Genomic DNA, 24,014 nt, shown 5'->3' on the forward strand with positions numbered 1-24,014 from the left:
CCTCAGGATCCCTCTAGCCTTGAAACAGTGTTCTTGGGCTTTCTCTGGAGTGCCATCAAAGAAATCAAGGCTCCTTTCATGTGTGATGTGCAACACGGAATTGCTCTGCACGAAGTGCAGGGGAATCAGGCCTCATCTCGCAGCGAGGGGGAAGTCTCATGGTTTTTCTCGAGTTGCGGCGGGAACCTGGGGTATATTCTCGAGTTACGACGGGGATGGCCCTTCCACCCACGTGTTTGTTCAGAGACGTCAGGACTCCTGCCTAGTTGCGAGGGACAACTCGGGATTCTCCTCGAGGCTTGGCAGGGCAATTGGGACGCCTCTCTAGTTGAGGCGGGAGACCAAGGGTCCCTTTCCGTGTGCCACAGGAATCCTGGGACTCCTATCAACTTTCACGAGGAGTCAGGCATCGTCTCCTTTGGAGGCACTGATCTCCGCGTACCTCTGGAGTTTTCAAAGGATGTGAGGCCTCCGGTCGCGATGAGGTGGGGAACTAGGTCTTTCTCTGTGGTCTCCACAGGGGATTCAGACATCCTTTCATCTTGGGAGATGCAAGACGAGCCTGCATTCAAGTCACTGCAGGGATATCCGGCCTTATTTCACGTCAGTGCATCGCGGTATCCATTCCACTTGAGGCCGCAAAATCAGGGTCCCTCTCACATACCTAGAGCTGAGAGAAGCCTCCACTTGAGGTGCTTGTGGTAAGGTGGTATTCCTCTGGAGTCGAAGCCAGGGACTAACCTCTCATCTCGAGCTGATTTTTGGTCCACGGAGCTCTTTCCTGTTGCTACAGTGACCTCAGGATCCCTTTAGCCTTGAAACAGTGCTCTTGGGCTTTCTCTGGAGTGCCATCAAGGAAATCAAGGCTCCTTTCATGTGTGATGTGCAACACGGAATTGCTCTGCACGCAGTGCAGGGGAATCAGGCCTCATCTCGCAGCCAGGGGGAAGTCTCATGGTTTTTCTCGAGTTGCGGCTGGAACCTGGGGTATATTCTCGAGTTACGACGGGGATGGCCCTTCCACCCACGTGTTTGTTCAGCGATGTCAGGACTCCTGCCTAGTTGCGAGGGACAACTCGGGATTCTCCTCGAGGCTTGGCAGGGCAATTGTGACGCGTCTCCAGCTGAGGCGGGAGACCAAGGGTCCCTTTCCATGTGCCACAGGAATCCTGGGACTCCTATCAAGTTTCACGAGGAGTCAGGCATCGTCTCCTTTGGAGGCACTGATCTCCGCGTACCTCTGGAGTATTCAAAGGATGTGAGGCCTCCGGTCGCAATGAGGTGGGGAACTAGGTCTTTCTCTGTGGTCTCCACAGGGGATTCAGACATCCTTTCGTCTTGGGAGATGCAAGACGAGCCTGCATTCAAGTCACTGCAGGGATATCCGGCCTTATTTCGCGTCAGGGCATCGCAGTGTCCATTCCACTTGAGGCCGCAATCTCAAGGTCACTCTCACATACCTAGAGCTAAGAGAAGCCTCCTCTTGACGAGCTTGTGGTAAGGTGGTATTCCTCTGGAGTCGAAGCCAGGGACTAACCTCTCATCTCGAGTTGATTTTTGGGCCACGGAGCTCTTTTGTGTTGCTACAATAACCTCAGGATCCCTCTAGCCTTGAAACAGTGTTCTTGGGGTTTCTCTGGAGTGCCATCAAGGAAATCAAGGCTCCTTTCATGTGTGATGTGCAACACGGAATTGCTCTGCACGCAGTGCAGGGGAATCGGGCCTCATCTCGCGGCGAGGGGGAAGTCTCATGGTTTTTCTCGAGTTGCGGCAGGAACCTGGGGTATATTCTCGAGTTAGGACGGGGATGGCCCTTCCACCCACGTGTTTGTTCAGCGACGTCATGACTCTTTCCTAGTTGCGAGGGACAACTCGGGATTCTCCTCGAGGCTTGGCAGGGCAATTGGGACGCCTCTCCAGCTGAGGCGGGAGACCAAGGGTCCCTTTCCACGTGCCACAGGAATCCTGGGACTCCTATCAAGTTTCACGAGGAGTCAGGCATCGTCTCCTTTGGAGGGACTGATCTCCGCGTACCTCTGGAGTTTTCAAAGGATGTGAGGCCTTCGGTCGCCATGAGGTGGGGAACTAGGTCTTTCTCTGTGGTCTCCACAGGGGATTCAGACATCCTTTCATCTTGGGAGATGCAAGACGAGCCTGCATTCAAGTCTTTTCAGGGATATCCGGCCTTATTTCGAGTCAGGGCATCGCGGTGTCCATTACACTTGAGGCCGCAAACTCAGGCTCCCTCTCACATACCTAGAGCTGAGAGAAGCCTCCTCTTGAGGTGCTTGTGGTAAGGTGGTATTCCTCTGGAGTCGAAGCCAGGGACTAACCTCTCATCTCGAGTTGATTCTTGGTCCACGGAGCTCTATCGTGTTGCTACAGTGACCTCAGGATCCCTCTAGCCTTGAAACAGTGTTTTTGGGGTTTCTCTGGAGTGCCATCAAGGAAATCAAGGCTCCTTTCATGTGTGATGTGCAATACGGAATTGCTCTGCATGCAGTGCAGGAGAATCGAGCCTCATCTCGGGGCGAGGGGGAAGTCTCATGGTTTTTCCCGAGTTGCGGCGGGACCCTGGGGTATATTCTCGAGTTATGACGGGGATGGACCTTCCAGCCACGTGTTTGTTCAGCGACGTCAGGACTCCTGCCTAGTTGAGAGGGACAACTCAGGATTCTCCTAGAGGCTTGGCAGGGCAATTGGGACGCCTCTCCAGCTGAGGCGGGAGACCAAGGGTCCCTTTCCATGTGCCACAGGAATCCTGGGACTCCTATCAAGTTTCACGAGGAGTCAGGCATCGTCTCCTTTGGAGGCACTGATCTCCGCATACCTCTGGAGTTTTCAAAGGATGTGAGGCCTCCGGTCGTGATGAGGTGGGGAACTAGATCTTTCTCTGTGGTCTCCACAGGGGATTCAGACATCCTTTCATCTTGGGAGATGCAAGATGAGCCTGCATTCAAGTCACTGCCGGGATATCCGGCCTTATTTCGAGTCAGGGCATCGCGTTGTCCATTCCACTGGAGACCGCAAACTCAGCACATAGGTAGAGCTGAGAGAAGCCTCCTCTTGAGGTGCTTGTGGTAAGGTGGTATTCCTCTGGAGTCGAAGCCAGGGACTAACCTCTCATCTCGAGTTGATTATTGGTCCACGGAGCTCTTTCGTGTTGCTACAGTGACCTCAGGATCCCGCTAGCCTTGAAACAGTGTTCTTGGGGTTTCTCTGGAGTGCCATCAAGGAAATCAAGGCTCCTTTCATGTGTGATGTGCAACACGGAATTGCTCTGCACACAGTGCAGGGGAATCGGGCCTCATATCGCGGCGAGGGGGAAGTCTCATGGTTTTTCTGTAGTTGCGGCGGGAACCTGGGGTACATTCTCGAGTTACGACGGGGATGGCGCTTCCAACCACGTGTTTGTTTGCGACAGCAGGACTCCTGCCTAGTTGCGAGGGACAACTCGGGACTCTCCTCGAGGCTTGGCAGGGCAATTGTGACGCGTCTCCAGCTGAGGCGGGAGACCAAGGGTCCCTTTCCACGTGCACAGGAATCCTGGGACTCCTATCAAGTTTCACGAGGAGTCAGGCATCGTCTCATTTGGAGGCACTGATCTCCGCGTACCTCTGAAGTTTTCAAAGGATGTGAGGCCTCCTTTCGCGATGAGGTGGGGAAGTAGGTCTTTCTCTGTGGTCTCCACAGGGGATTCAGACATCCTTTCCTCTTGGGAGATGCAAGACGAGCCTGCATTCAAGTCACTGCAGGGATATCCGGCCTTATTTCGAGTCAGGGCATCGCGGTGTCCATTCCACTTGAGGCCGCAAACTCAGGGTCCCTCTCACATACCTAGAGCTGAGAGCAGCCTCCTCTTGAGGTGCTTGTGGTAAGGTGGTATTCCTCTGGAGTCGAAGCCAGGGACTAACCTCTCATCTCGAGTTGATTTTTGGTCCACGGAGCTCTTTCGTGTTGCTACAGTGACCTCAGGATCCCTCTAGCCTTGAAACAGTGTTCTTGGGGTTTCTCAGGAGTGCCACCAAGGAAATCAAGGCTCCTTTCATGTGTGATGTGCAACACGTAATTGCTCTGCACGCAGTGCAGGGGAATCGGGCCTCATCTCGTGGCGAGGGGGAAGTCTCATGGTTTTTCTCGAGTTGCGGTGGGAACCTGGGGTATATTCTCGAGTTACGACGGGGATGGCCCTTCCACACAAGTGTTTGTTCAGCGAAGTCAGGACTCCTGCCTAGTTGCGAGGGACAACTCGGGATTCTCCTCGAGGCTTGGCAGGGCAATTGCGACGCCTCTCCAGCTGAACCGGGAGAACAAGGGTCCCTTTTCACGTGCCACAGGAATCCTGGGACTCCTATCAAGTTTCACGAGGAGTCAGGCATCGTCTCCTTTGGAGGCACTGATCTCCACGTACCTCTGGAGTTTTCAAAGGATGTGAGGCCTCCGGTCGTGATGAGGTGGGGAACTAGGTCTTTCTCTGTGGTCTCCACAGGGGATTCAGACATCCTTTCGTCTTGGGAGTTGCAAGACGTGCCTGCATTCAAGTGACTGTAAGGATATCCGGCCTTATTTCGAGTCAGGTCATCGCGGTGTCCATTCCACTTGAGGCCGCAAACTCAGGGTCCCTCTCACATACCTAGAGCTGAGAGAAGCCTCCTCTTGAGGTGCTTGTGGTAAGGTGGTATTCCTCTGGAGTCGAAGCCAGAGACTAACCTCTCATCTCGAGTTGATTTTTGGTCCACGGTGCTCTTTCCTGTTGCTACAGTGACCTCAGGATCCCTCTAGCCTTGAAACAGTGTTCTTGGGCTTTCTCTGGAGTGCCATCAAAGAAATCAAGGCTCCTTTCATGTGTGATGTGCAACACGGAATTGCTCTGCACGCAGTGCAGGGGAATCAGGCCTCATCTCGCAGCGAGGGGGAAGTCTCATGGTTTTTCTCGAGTTGCGGCGGGAACCTGGGGTATATTCTCGAGTTTCGACGGGGATGGCCCTTCCACCCACGTGTTTGTTCAGCGACGTCAGGACTCCTGCCTAGTTGCGAGGGACAACTCGGGATTCTCCTCGAGGCTTGGCAGGGCAATTGGGACGCCTCTCCAGCTGAGGCGGGAGACCAACGGTCCCTTTCCATGTGTCACAGGAATCCTGGGACTCCTATCAAGTTTCACGAGGAGTCAGGCATCGTCTCCTTTGGAGGCACTGATCTCCGCGTACCTCTGGAGTTTTCAAAGGATGTGAGGCCTCCGGTCGCGATGAGGTGGGGAACTAGATCTTTCTCTGAGGTCTCCACAGGGGATTCAGACATCCTTTCATCTTGTGAGATGCAAGACGAGCCTGCATTCGAGTCACTGCAGGGATATCCGGCCTTATTTCGAGTCAGGGCATCGCGGTGTCCATTCCACTTGAGGCCGCAAACTCAGGGTCCCTCTCACATACCTAGAGCTGAGAGAAGCCTCCTCTTGAGGTGCTTGTGGTAAGGTTCTATTCCTCTGAAGTCGAAGCCAGGGACTAACCTCTCATCTCGAGTTGATTTCTGGGCCACGGAGCTCTTTCGTGTGGCTACAGGGATGTCAGGATCCCTCTAGCCTTGAAACAGGGTTCTTGGGGTTTCTCTGGAGTGCTATCAAGGAAATCAAGGCTCCATTCATGTGTGATGTGCAACACGGAATTGCTCTGCACGCAGTGCAGGGGAATCGGGCCTCATCTCGGGGCGAGGGGGAAGTCTCATGGTTTTTCTCGAGTTGCTGCGGGAACCTGGGGTATATTCTCGAGTTACGACGGGGATGGACCTTCCAGCCACGTGTTTGTTCAGCGACGTCAGGACTCCTGCCTAGTTGCGAGGGACAACTCGGGATTCTCCTCGAGGCTTGGCAGGGCAATTGGGACGCCTCTCCAGCTGAGGCGGGAGACCAAGGGTCCCTTTCCACGTGCCAAAGGAATCCTGGGACTCCTATCAAGTTTCACGAGGAGTCAGGCATCGTCTCCTTTGGAGGCACTGATCTCCGTGTTCCTCTGAAATTTTCAAAGGATGTGAGGCCTCCGGTCGCGGTGAGATGGGGAACTAGGTCTTTCTCTATGGTCTCCACAGGGGATTCAGACATCCTTTCGTCTTGGGAGATGCAAGTCGAGCCTGCATTCAAGTCACTGCAGGGACATCAGGCCTTATTTCGAGTCAGGGCATCGCGGTGTCCATTCTACTTGAGGCCGCAAACTCAGGGTCCCTCTCACATACCTAGAGCTGAGAGAAGCCTCCTCTTGAGGTGCTTGTGGTAAGGTGGTATTCCTCTGGAGTCGAAGCCAGGGACTAACCTTTCATCTCTAGTTGATTTTTGGTCCACGGAGCTCTTTCGTGTTGCTACAGTGACCTCAGGATCCCTCTAGCCTTGACACAGTGTTCTTGGGGTTTCTCTGGAGTGCCATCAAGGAAATCAAGGCTCCTTTCATGTGTGATGTGCAACAAGGAATTGCTCTGCACGCAGTGCAGGGGAATCGGGGCTCATCTCGCGGCGAGGGGAAAGTCTCATGGTTTTTCTCCAGTTACGGCGGGAACCTGGGGTATATTCTCGAGTTACGACAGGGATGGCCCTTCCACACACGTGTTTGTTCAGCGACATCAGGACTCCTGCCTAGTGGCGAGGGACAATTCGGGATTCTCCTCGAGGCTTGGCAGGGCAATTGGGACGCCTCTCCAGCTGAGGTGGGAGACCACGGGTCCCTTTCCACGTGCCACCGGAATCCTGGGACTCCTATCAAGTTTCACAAGGAGTCAGGCATCGTCTCCTTTGGAGGCACTGATCTCCGCATACCTCTGGAATTTTCAAAGGATGTGAGGCCTCCGTTCGCGATGAGGTGGGGAACTAGGTTTTTCTCTGTGGTCTCCACAGGGGATTCAAACATCCTTTTATCTTCGGAGATGCAAGACGAGCCTGCATTCAAGTCACTGCAGGGATATCCGGCCTTATTTCGAGTCAGGGCATCGCGGTGTCCATTCCACTTGAGGCCGCAAACTCAGGGTCCCTCTCACATACCTAGAGCTGAGAGAAGCCTCCTCTTGAGGTGCTTGTGGTAAGGTGGCATTCCTCTGGACTCGAAGCCAGGGACTAACCTCTCATCTCGAGTTGATTTTTGGTCCACGGAGCTCTTTCGTGTTGCTACAGTGACCTCAGGATCCCTCTAGGCTTGAAACAGTTTTCTTGGGGTTTCTCTGGAGTGCCATCAAGGAAATCAAGGCTCCTTTCATGTTTGATGTGCAACACGGAATTGCTCTGCATGCAGTGCAGGAGAATCGAGCCTCATCTCGCGGCGAGGGGGAAGTCTCATGGCTTTTCTCGAGTTGCGGCGGGACCCTGGGGTATATTCTCGAGTTATGACGGGGATGGACCTTCCAGCCACGTGTTTGTTCAGCCACGTCAGGACTCCTGCCTAGTTGTGAGGGACAACTCCGGATTCTCCTCGAGGCTTGGCAGGGCAATTGGGACGCCTCTCCAGCTGAGGCGGGAGACCAAGTGTCCCTTTCCACGTGCCACAGGAATCCTGGGACTCCTATCAAGTTTCACGAGGAGTCAGGCATCGTCTCCTTTGGAGGCACTGATCTCCGCGTACCTCTGAAGTTTTCAAAGGATGTGAGGCCTCCGGTCGCGAGGAGGTGGGGACTAGGTCTTTCTCTGTGGTCTCCACATGGGATTCAGACATCCTTTCGTCTTGGGAGATGCAAGACGAGCCTGCATTCAAGTCACTGCAGGGATATCCGGCCTTATTTCGAGTCAGGGCATCGCGGTGTCCATTCCACTTGAGGCCGCAAACTCAGCACATAGCTAGAGCTGAGAGAAGCCTCCTCTTGAGGAGCTTGTGGTAAGGTGGTATTCCTCTGGAGTCGAAACCAGGGACTAACCTCTCATCTCGAGTTGATTGTTGGTCCACGGAGCTCTTTCGTGTTGCTACAGTGACCTCAGGATCCCTCTAGCCTTGAAACAGTGTTCTTGGGGTTTCTCTGGAGTGCCATCAAGGATATCAAGGCTCCTTTCATGTGTGATGTGCAACACGGAATTGCTCTGTACGCAGTGCAGGAGAATCGAGCCTCATCTCGCGGCGAGGGGGAAGTCTCATGGTTTTTCTCGAGTTGCGGCGGCACCCTGGGGTATATTTTCGAGTTATGACGGGGATGGCCCTTCCAGCCACGTGTTTGTTCAGCGACGTCAGGATTACTGCCTAGTTGCGAGGGACAACTCGGGATTCTCCTCGAGGCTTGTCAGGGCAATTGGGACGCCTCTCCAGCTGAGGCGGGAGACCAAGGGTCCCTTTCCACGTGCCACAGAAATCCTGGGACTCCTATCAAGTTTCACGAGGAGTCAGGCATCGTCTCCTTTGAAGGCACTGATCTCCGTGTACCTCTGGAGTTTTCAAAGGATGTGAGGCCTCCGGTCGCGATGAGGTGGGGAACTAGGTCTTTCTCTGTGGTCTCCACAGGGGATTCAGACATCCTTTCATCTTGGGAGATGCAAGACGAGCCTGCATTCAAGTCACTGCAGGGATATCCGGCCTGATTTCGAGTCAGGGCATCGCGGTGTCCATTCCACTTGAGGCCGCAAACTCAGGGTCCCTCTCACATACCTAGAGCTGAGAGACGCCTCATCTTGAGGTGCTTGTGGTAAGGTGGTATTCCTCTGGAGTCGAAGCCAGGGACTAACCTCTCATCTCGAGTTGATTTTTGGTCCACGGAGCTCTTTCGTGTTGCTACAGTGACCTCAGGATCCCTCGAGCCTTGAAACAGTGTTCTTGGGGTTTCTCTGGAGTGCCATCAAGGAAATCAAGGCTCCTTTCATGTGTGATGTGCAACACGGAATTGCTCTGCACGCAGGGCAGGGGAATCATGCCTCATCTCGCGGGGAGGGGGAAGGCTCATGGTTTTACTCGAGTTGCGGTGGGAACCTGGGGTATATTCTCGAGTTACGACGGGGATGGCCCTTCCACCCACGTGTTTGTTCAGCGACGTCAGGACTCCTGCCTAGTTGCGAGGGACAACTCGGAATTCTGCTCGAGGCTTGGCAGGGCAATTGGGACGCCTCTCCAGCTGAGGCGGGAGACCAAGGGTCCCTTTCCACGTGCCACAGGAATCCTGGGACTCCTATCAAGTTTCATGAGGAGTCAGGCATCGTCTCCTTTGAAGGCACTGATCTCCGTGTACCTCTGAAGTTTTCAAAGGATGTGAGGCCTCCGGTCGCAATGAGGTGGGGAAGTAGGTCTTTCTCTGTGGTCTCCACAGGGGATTCAGACATCCTTTCATCTTGGAAGATGCATGACGAGCCTGCATTCAATTCACTGCAGGGATATCCGGCCTTATTTTGCGTCAGGGCATTGCAGTGTCCATTCCACTTGAGTCCGCAAAATCAGGGTCCCTCTCACATACCTAGAGCTGAGAGAAGCCTCCTCTTGCGGTGCTTGTGGTAAGGTGCTATTCCTCTGGAGTCGAAGCCAGGGACTATCCTCTCATCTCGAGTTGATTTTTTGTCCACGGAGCTCTTTCCTGTTGCTACAGTGACCTCAGGATCCCTCTAGCCTTGAAACAGTGTTCTTGGGGTTTCTCTGGAGTGCCATCAAGGAAATCAAGGCTCCTTTCATGTGTGATGTGCAACACGGAATTGCTCTGCACGCAGTGAAGGGGAATCGGGCCTCATCTCGCGGCGAACGGGAAGTCTCATGGTTTTTCTCGAGTTGCGGCGGGAACCTGGGGTATATTCTCGAGTTACGACGGGGATGGCCCTTCCACCCACGTGTTTGTTCAGGGTCGGCAGGACTCCTGCCTAGTTGCGAGGGACAACTCGGGATTCTCCTCGAGGCTTGGCAGGGCAATTGGGACGCCTCTCCAGCTGAGGCGGGAGACCAAGGGTCCCTTTCCACGTGCCACAGGAATCCTGGGACTCCTATCAAGTTTCACGAGGAGTCAGGCATCGTCTCCTTTGGAGGCACTGATCGCCGCGTACCTCTGGAGTTTTCAAAGGATGTGAGGCCTCCGGTCGCGATGAGATGGGGAACTAGGTCTTTCTCTGTGGTCTCCACAGGGGATTCAGACATCCTTTCGTCTTGGGAGATGCAAGACTAGCCTGCATTCAAGTCACTGCAGGGATATCCGGCCTTATTTCGAGTCAGGGCATCGCGGTGTCCATTCCACTTGAGGCCGCACATTCAGGGACCCTCTCACATACCTAGATCTGAGAGAAGTCTTCTCTTGAGGTGCTTGTGGTAAGGTCGTATTCCTCTGGAGTCGAAGCCAGGGACTAACCTCTCATCTCGAGTTTATTTTTGGTCCACGGAGATCTTTCGTGTTGCTACAGTGACCTCAGGATACCTCTAGCCTTGAAACAGTGTTCTTGGAGTTTCTCTGTAGTGCCATCAAGGAAATCAAGGCTCCTTTCATGTGTGATGTGCAACACGGAATTGCTCTGCACGCAGTGAAGGGGAATCAGGCCTCATCTCGCAGCCAGGGGGAAGTCTCATGGTTTTTCTCGAGTTGCGGCGGGAACCTGGGGTATATTCTCGAGTTACGACGGGGATGGCCCTTCCACCCACGTGTTTGTTCAGCGACGTCATGACTCCTGCCTAGTTGCGAGGGACAACTCGGGATTCTCCTCGAGGCTTGGCAGGGCAATTGGGACGCCTCTCCAGCTGAGGCGGGAGACCAAGGGTCCCTTTCCAAGTGCCACAGGAATCCTGGGACTCCTATCAAGTTTCACGAGAAGTCAGGCATCGTCTCCTTTGGAGGTACTGATCTCCACGTACCTCTGGAGTTTTCAAAGGATATGAGGCCTCCGGTCGCCATGAGGTGGGGAACTAGGTCTTTCTCTGTGGTCTCCACAGGGAATTCAGACATCCTTTTGTCTTGGGAGATGCAAGACGAGCCTGCATTCAAGTCACTGCAGGGATATCTGGCCTTATTTCGAGTCAGGGCATCGCGGTGTCCATTCCACTTGAGGCCGCAAACTCAGGGTCCCTCTCACATACCTAGAGCTGAGAGAAGACTCCTCTTGAGGTGCTTGTGGTAAGGTGGTATTCCTCTGGAGTCGAAGCCAGGGACTAACCTCTCATCTCGAGTTGATTTTTCATCCACGGAGTTCTTTCGTGTTGCTACAGTGACCTCAGGATCCCTCTAGCCTTGAAACAGTGTTCTTGGGGTTTCTCTGCAGTGCCATCAAGGAAATCAAGGCTCCTTTCATGTGTGATGTGCAACACGGAATTGCTCTGCAGGCAATGCAGGGGAATCAGGCCTCATCCCGCGGCGGGGGGGATGTCTCATGGTTTTTCTCGAGTTGCGGTGGGAACCTGGGGTATATTCTCGAGTTACCATGGGGATGGCCCTTCCACCCACGTGTTTGTTCAGCGACGTCAGGACTCCTGCCTAGTTGCGAGGGACAACTCGGGATTCTCCTCGAGGCTTGGCAGGGCAATTGGGACGCCTCTCCAGATGAGGCTGGAGACCAAGGGTCCCTTTCCACGTGCCACAGGAATCCTGGGACTCCTATCAAGTTTCATGAGGAGTCAGGCATCGTCTCCTTTGGAGGCACTGATCTCCGCGTACCTCTGGAGTTTTCAAAGGATGTGAGGCCTCCGGTCGCGATGAGGTGGGGAACTGGATCTTTCTCTGTGGTCTCCACAGGGGATTCAGACATCCTTTCGTCTTGGGAGATGCAAGACGAGCCTGCATTCAAGTCACTGCAGGGATATCCAGCCTTATTTCGAGTCAGGGCATCGCAGTGTCCATTCCACTTGAGGCCGCAAACTCAGGGTCCCTCTCACATACCTAGAGCTGAGAGAAGCCTCCTCTTGAGGTGCTTGTGTTAAGGTGGTATTCCTCTGGAGTCGAAGCCAGGGACTAACCTCTCATCTCGAGTTGATTTTTGATCCACCGAACTCTTTCGTGTGGCTACAGTGACCTCAGGATCCCTCTAGCCTTGAAACAGTGTTCTTGGTGTTTCTCTGCAGTGCCATCAAGGAAATCAAGGCTCCTTTCATGTGTGATGTGCAACACGGAATTGCTCTGCACGTAGTGCAGGGGAATCAGCCCTCATCTTGTGGCGGGGGGGATGTCTCATGGTTTTTCTCGAGTTGCGGCGGGAACCTGGGGTATATTCTCGAGTTACGACGGGGATGGCCCTTCCACACACGTGTTTGTTCAGCGACGTCAGGACTCCTGCCTAGTTGCGAGGGACAACTCGGGATTCTCCTCGAGGCTTGGCAGGGCAATTGGGACGCCTCTCCAGCTGAGGCGGGAGACCAAGTGTCCCTTTCCACGTGCCACAGGAATCCTGGGACTCCTATCAAGTTTCATGAGGAGTCAGGCATCGTCTCCTTTGGAGGCACTGATCTCCGCGTACCTCTGGAGTTTTCAAAGGATGTGAGGCCTCCGGTCGCGATGAGGTGGGGAACTAAGTCTTTCTCTGTGGTCTCCACAGGGGATTCAGACATCCTTTCGTCTTGGCAGATGCAAGACGAGCCTACATTCAAGTCACTGCAGGGATATCCAGCCTTATTTCGAGTCAGGGTATCGCGGTGTCCATTCCACATGAGGCCGCAAACTCAGGGTCCCTCTCACATAGCTAGAGCTGAGAGAAGCCTCCTCTTGAGGTGCTTGTGTTAAGGTGGTATTCCTCTGGAGTCGAAGCCAGGGACTAACCTCTCATCTCGAGTTGATTTTTGGGCCACGGAGCTCTTTCGTGTGGCTACAGTGACCTCAGGATCCCTCTAGCCTGGAAACAGTGTTCTTGGGGTTTCTCTGGAGTGCCATCAAGGAAATCAAGGCTCCTTTCATGTGTGATGTGCAACACGGAATTGCTCTGCGCGCAGTGCAGGGGAATCAGGCCTCATCTCGCGGCAAGGGGGAAGTCTCATGGTTTTTCTCGAGTTGCGGCGGGACCTGGGGTATATTCTCGAGTTACGACGGGGATGGCCCTTCCACCCACGTGTTTGTTCAGCGACGTCAGGACTCCTGCCTAGTTGCGAGGGACAACTCTGGATTCTCCTCGAGGCTTGGCAGGGCAATTGTGATGCCTCTCCAGCTGAGGCGGGAGACCAATGGTCCCTTTCCAAGTGCCACAGGAATCCTGGGACTCCTATCAAGTTTCACGAGGAGTCAGGCATCATCTCCTTTGGAGGCACTGATCTCCGCGTACCTCTGGAGTTTTCAAAGGATGTGAGGCCTCTGGTCGCGATGAGGTGGGAAACTAGGTCTTTCTCTGTGGTCTCCACAGGGGATTCAGACATCCTTTCGTCTTGGGAGATGCAAGACGAGCCTGCATTCAAGTCAATGCAGATATATCCGGCCTTATTTCGAGCCAGGGCATTGCGGTGTCCACTCCACTTGAGGCCGCAAACTCAGGTTCCCTCTCACATACCTAGAGCTGAGAGAAGCCTCCTCTTGAGTGCTTGTGGTCAGGTGGTATTCCTCTGGAGTCGAAGCCAGGGACTAACCTCTCAAATCGAGTTGATTTTTGGTCCACGGAGCTCTTTCGTGTTGCTACAGTGACCTCAGGATCCCTCTAGCCTTGAAACAGTGTTCTTGGGGTTTCTCTGGAGTGCCATCAAGGAAATCAAGGCTCCTTTCACGTGTGATGTGCAACACGGAATTGCTCTGCATGCAGTGCAGGGGAATCGGGCCTCATCTCGCGGCGAGGGGGAAGTCTCATGGTTTTTCTCGAGGTGCGGCGGGAACCTGGGGTATATTCTCGAGTTACGATGGGGATGGCCCTTCCACCCACGTGTTTGTTCAGCGACGTCAGCACTCCTGCCTAGTTGCGCGGGATAACTCGGGATTCTCCTCCAGGCTTGGCAGGGCAATTGGGACGCCTCTCCAGCTGAGGCGGGAGACCAAGGGTCCCTTTCAACGTGCCACAGGAATCCTGGGACTCCTATCAAGTTTCACGAGGAGTCAGGCATCGTCTCCTTTGGAAGAACTGATCTCCGCGTACCTCTGGAGTTGTCAAAGGATATGAGGCCTCCGGTCGCGATGAGGTGGGGAACTAGGTTTTTCTCTGTGGTCTACACAGGTGATTCAGACATCCTTTCGTCTTGGGAGATGCAAGACGAGCCTGCATTCAAGTCACTGCAGGGATATCCGGCCTGATTTCGAGTCAGGGCATCGCGGTGTCCATTCCACTTGAGGCCGCAAACTCAGAACATAGCTAGAGCTGAGAGAAGCCTCCTCTTGAGGTGCTTGTGGTAAGGTGGTATTCCTCTGGAGTCGAAGCCAGGGACTAACCTCTCATCTCGAGTTGATTTTTGGTCCACGGAGCTCTTTCGTGTTGCTACAGTGACCTCAGGATCCCTCGAGCCTTGAAACAGTGTTCTTGGGGTTTCTCTGGAGTGCCATCAAGGAAATCAAGGCTCCTTTCATGTGTGATGTGCAACACGGAATTGCTCTGCACGCAGGGCAGGGGAATCATGCCTCATCTCGCGGGGAGGGGGAAGGCTCATGGTTTTACTCGAGTTGCGGTGGGAACCTGGGGTATATTCTCGAGTTACGACGGGGATGGCCCTTCCACCCACGTGTTTGTTCAGCGACGTCAGGACTCCTGCCTAGTTGCGAGGGACAACTCGGGATTCTCCTCGAGGCTTGGCAGGGCAATTGGGACGCCTCTCCAGCTGAGGCGGGAGACCAAGGGTCCCTTTCCACGTGCCACAGGAATCCTGGGACTCCTATCAAGTTTCATGAGGAGTCAGGCATCGTCTCCTTTGAAGGCACTGATCTCCGTGTACCTCTGAAGTTTTCAAAGGATGTGAGGCCTCCGGTCGCAATGAGGTGGGGAAGTAGGTCTTTCTCTGTGGTCTCCACAGGGGATTCAGACATCCTTTCATCTTGGGAGATGCATGACGAGCCTGCATTCAATTCACTGCAGGGATATCCGGCCTTATTTTGCGTCAGGGCATTGCAGTGTCCATTCCACTTGAGTCCGCAAAATCAGGGTCCCTCTCACATACCTAGAGCTGAGAGAAGCCTCCTCTTGCGGTGCTTGTGGTAAGGTGGTATTCCTCTGGAGTCGAAGCCAGGGACTATCCTCTCATCTCGAGTTGATTTTTTGTCCACGGAGCTCTTTCCTGTTGCTACAGTGACCTCAGGATCCCTCTAGCCTTGAAACAGTGTTCTTGGGGTTTCTCTGGAGTGCCATCAAGGAAATCAAGGCTCCTTTCATGTGTGATGTGCAACACGGAATTGCTCTGCACGCAGTGAAGGGGAATCGGGCCTCATCTCGCGGCGAACGGGAAGTCTCATGGTTTTTCTCGAGTTGCGGCGGGAACCTGGGGTATATTCTCGAGTTACGACGGGGATGGCCCTTCCACCCACGTGTTTGTTCAGGGTCGGCAGGACTCCTGCCTAGTTGCGAGGGACAACTCGGGATTCTCCTCGAGGCTTGGCAGGGCAATTGGGACGCCTCTCCAGCTGAGGCGGGAGACCAAGGGTCCCTTTCCACGTGCCACAGGAATCCTGGGACTCCTATCAAGTTTCACGAGGAGTCAGGCATCGTCTCCTTTGGAGGCACTGATCGCCGCGTACCTCTGGAGTTTTCAAAGGATGTGAGGCCTCCGGTCGCGATGAGATGGGGAACTAGGTCTTTCTCTGTGGTCTCCACAGGGGATTCAGACATCCTTTCGTCTTGGGAGATGCAAGACTAGCCTGCATTCAAGTCACTGCAGGGATATCCGGCCTTATTTCGAGTCAGGGCATCGCGGTGTCCATTCCACTTGAGGCCGCACATTCAGGGACCCTCTCACATACCTAGATCTGAGAGAAGTCTTCTCTTGAGGTGCTTGTGGTAAGGTCGTATTCCTCTGGAGTCGAAGCCAGGGACTAACCTCTCATCTCGAGTTGATTTTTGGTCCACGGAGCTCTTTCGTGTTGCTACAGTGACCTCAGGATACCTCTAGCCTTGAAACAGTGTTCTTGGAGTTTCTCTGTAGTGCCATCAAGGAAATCAAGGCTCCTTTCATGTGTGATGTGCAACACGGAATTGCTCTGCACGCAGTGAAGGGGAATCAGGCCTCATCTCGCAGCCAGGGGGAAGTCTCATGGTTTTTCTCGAGTTGCGGCGGGAACCTGGGGTATGTTCTCGAGTTACGACGGGGATGGCCCTTCCACCCACGTGTTTGTTCAGCGACGTCATGACTCCTGCCTAGTTGCGAGGGACAACTCGGGATTCTCCTCGAGGCTTGGCAGGGCAATTGGGACGCCTCTCCAGCTGAGGCGGGAGACCAAGGGTCCCTTTCCAAGTGCCACAGGAATCCTGGGACTCCTATCAAGTTTCACGAGAAGTCAGGCATCGTCTCCTTTGGAGGTACTGATCTCCACGTACCTCTGGAGTTTTCAAAGGATGTGAGGCCTCCGGTCGCCATGAGGTGGGGAACTAGGTCTTTCTCTGTGGTCTCCACAGGGAATTCAGACATCCTTTTGTCTTGGGAGATGCAAGACGAGCCTGCATTCAAGTCACTGCAGGGATATCTGGCCTTATTTCGAGTCAGGGCATCGCGGTGTCCATTCCACTTGAGGCCGCAAACTCAGGGTCCCTCTCACATACCTAGAGCTGAGAGAAGACTCCTCTTGAGGTGCTTGTGGTAAGGTGGTATTCCTCTGGAGTCGAAGCCAGGGACTAACCTCTCATCTCGAGTTGATTTTTCATCCACGGAGCTCTTTCATGTTGCTACAGTGACCTCAGGATCCCTCTAGCCTTGAAACAGTGTTCTTGGGGTTTCTCTGCAGTGCCATCAAGGAAATCAAGGCTCCTTTCATGTGTGATGTGCAACACGGAATTGCTCTGCAGGCAATGCAGGGGAATCAGGCCTCATCCCGCGGCGGGGGGGATGTCTCATGGTTTTTCTCGAGTTGCGGCGGGAACCTGGGGTATATTCTCGAGTTACCATGGGGATGGCCCTTCCACCCACGTGTTTGTTCAGCGACGTCAGGACTCCTGCCTAGTTGCGAGGGACAACTCGGGATTCTCCTCGAGGCTTGGCAGGGCAATTGGGACGCCTCTCCAGATGAGGCTGGAGACCAAGGGTCCCTTTCCACGTGCCACAGGAATCCTGGGACTCCTATCAAGTTTCATGAGGAGTCAGGCATCGTCTCCTTTGGAGGCACTGATCTCCGCGTACCTCTGGAGTTTTCAAAGGATGTGAGGCCTCCGGTCGCGATGAGGTGGGGAACTGGATCTTTCTCTGAGGTCTCCACAGGGGATTCAGACATCCTTTCGTCTTGGGAGAGGCAAGACGAGCCTGCATTCAAGGCACTGCAGGGATATCCAGCCTTATTTCGAGTCAGGGCATCGCAGTGTCCATTCCACTTGAGGCCGCAAACTCAGGGTCCCTCTCACATACCTAGAGCTGAGAGAAGCCTCCTCTTGAGGTGCTTGTGTTAAGGTGGTATTCCTCTGGAGTCGAAGCCAGGGACTAACCTCTCATCTCGAGTTGATTTTTGATCCACCGAGCTCTTTCGTGTGGCTACAGTGACCTCAGGATCCCTCTAGCCTTGAAACAGTGTTCTTGGGGTTTCTCTGCAGTGCCATCAAGGAAATCAAGGCTCCTTTCATGTGTGATGTGCAACACGGAATTGCTCTGCACGTAGTGCAGGGGAATCAGCCCTCATCTCGTGGCGGGGGGGATGTCTCATGGTTTTTCTCGAGTTGCGGCGGGAACCTGGGGTATATTCTCGAGTTACGACGGGGATGGCCCTTCCACACACGTGTTTGTTCAGCGACGTCAGGACTCCTGCCTAGTTGCGAGGGACAACTCGGGATTCTCCTCGAGGCTTGGCAGGGCAATTGGGACGCCTCTCCAGCTGAGGCGGGAGACCAAGGGTCCCTTTCCACGTGCCACAGGAATCCTGGGACTCCTATCAAGTTTCATGAGGAGTCAGGCATCGTCTCCTTTGGAGGCACTGATCTCCGCGTACCTCTGGAGTTTTCAAAGGATGTGAGGCCTCCGGTCGCGATGAGGTGGGGAACTAAGTCTTTCTCTGTGGTCTCCACAGGGGATTCAGACATCCTTTCGTCTTGGCAGATGCAAGACGAGCCTACATTCAAGTCACTGCAGGGATATCCAGCCTTATTTCGAGTCAGGGTATCGCGGTGTCCATTCCACATGAGGCCGCAAACTCAGGGTCCCTCTCACATACCTAGAGCTGAGAGAAGCCTCCTCTTGAGGTGCTTGTGTTAAGGTGGTATTCCTCTGGAGTCGAAGCCAGGGACTAACCTCTCATCTCGAGTTGATTTTTGGGCCACGGAGCTCTCTCGTGTGGCTACAGTGACCTCAGGATCCCTCTAGCCTGGAAACAGTGTTCTTGGGGTTTCTCTGGAGTGCCATCAAGGAAATCAAGGCTCCTTTCATGTGTGATGTGCAACACGGAATTGCCCTGCGCGCAGTGCAGGGGAATCAGGCCTCATCTCGCGGCAAGGGGGAAGTCTCATGGTTTTTCTCGAGTTGCGGCGGGACCTGGGGTATATTCTCGAGTTACGACGGGGATGGCCCTTCCACCCACGTGTTTGTTCAGCGACGTCAGGACTCCTGCCTAGTTGCGAGGGACAACTCTGGATTCTCCTCGAGGCTTGGCAGGGCAATTGTGATGCCTCTCCAGCTGAGGCGGGAGACCAAGGGTCCCTTTCCAAGTGCCACAGGAATCCTGGGACTCCTATCAAGTTTCACGAGGAGTCAGGCATCATCTCCTTTGGAGGCACTGATCTCCGCGTACCTCTGGAGTTTTCAAAGGATGTGAGGCCTCCGGTCGCGATGAGGTGGGAAACTAGGTCTTTCTCTGTGGTCTCCACAGGGGATTCAGACATCCTTTCGTCTTGGGAGATGCAAGACGAGCCTGCATTCAAGTCAATGCAGATATATCCGGCCTTATTTCGAGCCAGGGCATTGCGGTGTCCACTCCACTTGAGGCCGCAAACTCAGGTTCCCCCTCACATACCTAGAGCTGAGAGAAGCCTCCTCTTGAGTGCTTGTGGTCAGGTGGTATTCCTCTGGAGTCGAAGCCAGGGACTAACCTCTCAAATCGAGATGATTTTTGGTCCACGGAGCTCTTTCGTGTTGCTACAGTGACCTCAGGATCCCTCTAGCCTTGAAACAGTGTTCTTGGGGTTTCTCTGGAGTGCCATCAAGGAAATCAAGGCTCCTTTCACGTGTGATGTGCAACACGGAATTGCTCTGCACGCAGTGCAGGGGAATCGGGCCTCATCTCGCGGCGAGGGGGAAGTCTCACGGTTTTTCTCGAGGTGCGGCGGGAACCTGGGGTATATTCTCGAGTTACGATGGGGATGGCCCTTCCACCCACGTGTTTGTTCAGCGACGTCAGCACTCCTGCCTAGTTGCGCGGGATAACTCGGGATTCTCCTCCAGGCTTGGCAGGGCAATTGTGATGCCTCTCCAGCTGAGGCGGGAGACCAAGGGTCCCTTTCAACGTGCCACAGGAATCCTGGGACTCCTATCAAGTTTCACGAGGAGTCAGGCATCGTCTCCTTTGGAAGCACTGATCTCTGCGTACCTCTGGAGTTGTCAAAGGATATGAGGCCTCCGGTCGCGATGAGGTGGGGAACTAGGTTTTTCTCTGTGGTCTACACAGGTGATTCAGACATCCTTTCGTCTTGGGAGATGCAAGACGAGCCTGCATTCAAGTCACTGCAGGGATATCCGGCCTTATTTCGAGTCAGGGCATCGCGGTGTCCATTCCACTTGAGGCCGCAAACTCAGAACATAGCTAGAGCTGAGAGAAGCCTCCTCTTGAGGTGCTTGTGGTAAGGTGGTATTCCTCTGGAGTCGAAGCCAGGGACTAACCTCTCATCTCGAGTTGATTTTTGGTCCACGGAGCTCTTTCGTGTTGCTACAGTGACCTCAGGATCCCTCTAGCCTTGAAACAGTGTTCTTGGGGTTTCTCTGGAGTGCCATCAAGGAAATCAAGGCTCCTTTCATGTGTGATGTGCAACACGGAATTGCTCTGTACGCAGTGCAGGAGAATCGAGCCTCATCTCGCGGCGAGGGGGAAGTCTCATGGTTTTTCTCGAGTTGCGGTGGCACCCTGGGGTATATTTTCGAGTTATGACGGGGATGGCCCTTCCAGCCACGTGTTTGTTCAGCGACGTCAGGATTACTGCCTAGTTGCGAGGGACAACTCGGGATTCTCCTCGAGGCTTGTCAGGGCAATTGGGACGCCTCTCCAGCTGAGGCGGGAGACCAAGGGTCCCTTTCCACGTGCCACAGAAATCCTGGGACTCCTATCAAGTTTCACGAGGAGTCAGGCATCGTCTCCTTTGAAGGCACTGATCTCCGTGTACCTCTGGAGTTTTCAAAGGATGTGAGGCCTCCGGTCGCGATGAGGTGGGGAACTAGGTCTTTCTCTGTGGTCTCCACAGGGGATTCAGACATCCTTTCATCTTGGGAGATGCAAGACGAGCCTGCATTCAAGTCACTGCAGGGATATCCGGCCTGATTTCGAGTCAGGGCATCGCGGTGTCCATTCCACTTGAGGCCGCAAACTCAGGGTCCCTCTCACATACCTAGAGCTGAGAGACGCCTCATCTTGAGGTGCTTGTGGTAAGGTGGTATTCCTCTGGAGTCGAAGCCAGGGACTAACCTCTCATCTCGAGTTGATTTTTGGTCCACGGAGCTCTTTCGTGTTGCTACAGTGACCTCAGGATCCCTCGAGCCTTGAAACAGTGTTCTTGGGGTTTCTCTGGAGTGCCATCAAGGAAATCAAGGCTCCTTTCATGTGTGATGTGCAACACGGAATTGCTCTGCACGCAGGGCAGGGGAATCATGCCTCATCTCGCGGGGAGGGGGAAGGCTCATGGTTTTACTCGAGTTGCGGTGGGAACCTGGGGTATATTCTCGAGTTACGACGGGGATGGCCCTTCCACCCACGTGTTTGTTCAGCGACGTCAGGACTCCTGCCTAGTTGCGAGGGACAACTCGGAATTCTGCTCGAGGCTTGGCAGGGCAATTGGGACGCCTCTCCAGCTGAGGCGGGAGACCAAGGGTCCCTTTCCACGTGCCACAGGAATCCTGGGACTCCTATCAAGTTTCATGAGGAGTCAGGCATCGTCTCCTTTGAAGGCACTGATCTCCTTGTACCTCTGAAGTTTTCAAAGGATGTGAGGCCTCCGGTCGCAATGAGGTGGGGAAGTAGGTCTTTCTCTGTGGTCTCCACAGGGGATTCAGACATCCTTTCATCTTGGGAGATGCATGACGAGCCTGCATTCAATTCACTGCAGGGATATCCGGCCTTATTTTGCGTCAGGGCATTGCAGTGTCCATTCCACTTGAGTCCGCAAAATCAGGGTCCCTCTCACATACCTAGAGCTGAGAGAAGCCTCCTCTTGCGGTGCTTGTGGTAAGGTGGTATTCCTCTGGAGTCGAAGCCAGGGACTATCCTCTCATCTCGAGTTGATTTTTTGTCCACGGAGCTCTTTCCTGTTGCTACAGTGACCTCAGGATCCCTCTAGCCTTGAAACAGTGTTCTTGGGGTTTCTCTGGAGTGCCATCAAGGAAATCAAGGCTCCTTTCATGTGTGATGTGCAACACGGAATTGCTCTGCACGCAGTGAAGGGGAATCGGGCCTCATCTCGCGGCGAACGGGAAGTCTCATGGTTTTTCTCGAGTTGCGGCGGGAACCTGGGGTATATTCTCGAGTTACGACGGGGATGGCCCTTCCACCCACGTGTTTGTTCAGGGTCGGCAGGACTCCTGCCTAGTTGCGAGGGACAACTCGGGAATCTCCTCGAGGCTTGGCAGGGCAATTGGGACGCCTCTCCAGCTGAGGCGGGAGACCAAGGGTCCCTTTCCACGTGCCACAGGAATCCTGGGACTCCTATCAAGTTTCACGAGGAGTCAGGCATCGTCTCCTTTGGAGGCACTGATCGCCGCGTACCTCTGGAGTTTTCAAAGGATGTGAGGCCTCCGGTCGCGATGAGATGGGGAACTAGGTCTTTCTCTGTGGTCTCCACAGGGGATTCAGACATCCTTTCGTCTTGGGAGATGCAAGACTAGCCTGCATTCAAGTCACTGCAGGGATATCCGGCCTTATTTCGAGTCAGGGCATCGCGGTGTCCATTCCACTTGAGGCCGCACATTCAGGGACCCTCTCACATACCTAGATCTGAGAGAAGTCTTCTCTTGAGGTGCTTGTGGTAAGGTCGTATTCCTCTGGAGTCGAAGCCAGGGACTAACCTCTCATCTCGAGTTTATTTTTGGTCCACGGAGCTCTTTCGTGTTGCTACAGTGACCTCAGGATACCTCTAGCCTTGAAACAGTGTTCTTGGAGTTTCTCTGTAGTGCCATCAAGGAAATCAAGGCTCCTTTCATGTGTGATGTGCAACACGGAATTGCTCTGCACGCAGTGAAGGGGAATCAGGCCTCATCTCGCAGCCAGGGGGAAGTCTCATGGTTTTTCTCGAGTTGCGGCGGGAACCTGGGGTATATTCTCGAGTTACGACGGGGATGGCCCTTCCACCCACGTGTTTGTTCAGCGACGTCATGACTCCTGCCTAGTTGCGAGGGACAACTCGGGATTCTCCTCGAGGCTTGGCAGGGCAATTGGGACGCCTCTCCAGCTGAGGCGGGAGACCAAGGGTCCCTTTCCAAGTGCCACAGGAATCCTGGGACTCCTATCAAGTTTCACGAGGAGTCAGGCATCATCTCCTTTGGAGGCACTGATCTCCGCGTACCTCTGGAGTTTTCAAAGGATGTGAGGCCTCCGGTCGCGATGAGGTGGGAAACTAGGTCTTTCTCTGTGGTCTCCACAGGGGATTCAGACATCCTTTCGTCTTGGGAGATGCAAGACGACCCTGCATTCAAGTCACTGCAGGGATATCTGGCCTTATTTCGAGCCAGGGCATTGCGGTGTCCACTCCACTTGAGGCCGCAAACTCAGGTTCCCTCTCACATACCTAGAGCTGAGAGAAGCCTCCTCTTGAGTGCTTGTGGTCAGGTGGTATTCCTCTGGAGTCGAAGCCAGGGACTAACCTCTCAAATCGAGTTGATTTTTGGTCCACGGAGCTCTTTCGTGTTGCTACAGTGACCGCAGGATCCCTCTAGCCTTGAAACAGTGTTCTTGGGGTTTCTCTGGAGTGCCATCAAGGAAATCAAGGCTCCTTTCACGTGTGATGTGCAACACGGAATTGCTCTGCACGCAGTGCAGGGGAATCGGGCCTCATCTCGCGGCGAGGGGGAAGTCTCATGGTTTTTCTCGAGGTGCGGCGGGAACCTGGGGTATATTCTCGAGTTACGATGGGGATGGCCCTTCCACCCACGTGTTTGTTCAGCGACGTCAGCACTCCTGCCTAGTTGCGCGGGATAACTCGGGATTCTCCTCCAGGCTTGGCAGGGCAATTGGGACGCCTCTCCAGCTGAGGCGGGAGACCAAGGGTCCCTTTCAACGTGCCACAGGAATCCTGGGACTCCTATCAAGTTTCACGAGGAGTCAGGCATCGTCTCCTTTGGAAGCACTGATCTCCGCGTACCTCTGGAGTTGTCAAAGGATATGAGGCCTCCGGTCGCGATGAGGTGGGGAACTAGGTTTTTCTCTGTGGTCTACACAGGTGATTCAGACATCCTTTCGTCTTGGGAGATGCAAGACGAGCCTGCATTCAAGTCACTGCAGGGATATCCGGCCTTATTTCGAGTCAGGGCATCGCGGTGTCCATTCCACTTGAGGCCGCAAACTCAGAACATAGCTAGAGCTGAGAGAAGCCTCCTCTTGAGGTGCTTGTGGTAAGGTGGTATTCCTCTGGAGTCGAAGCCAGGGACTAACCTCTCATCTCGAGTTGATTTTTGGTCCACGGAGCTCTTTCGTGTTGCTACAGTGACCTCAGGATCCCTCTAGCCTTGAAACAGTGTTCTTGGGGTTTCTCTGGAGTGCCATCAAGGAAATCAAGGCTCCTTTCATGTGTGATGTGCAACACGGAATTGCTCTGCACGCAGTGCAGTTGAATCGGGCCTCATCTCGCGGCGAGGGGGAAGTCTCATGGTTTTTCTCGAGTTGCGGCGGGAACC

The sequence above is a fragment of the Cervus elaphus genome, chromosome 15 (assembly GCF_910594005.1).
Source record: "Cervus elaphus chromosome 15, mCerEla1.1, whole genome shotgun sequence".
NCBI classification, from domain to species: Eukaryota; Metazoa; Chordata; class Mammalia; order Artiodactyla; family Cervidae; genus Cervus; species Cervus elaphus.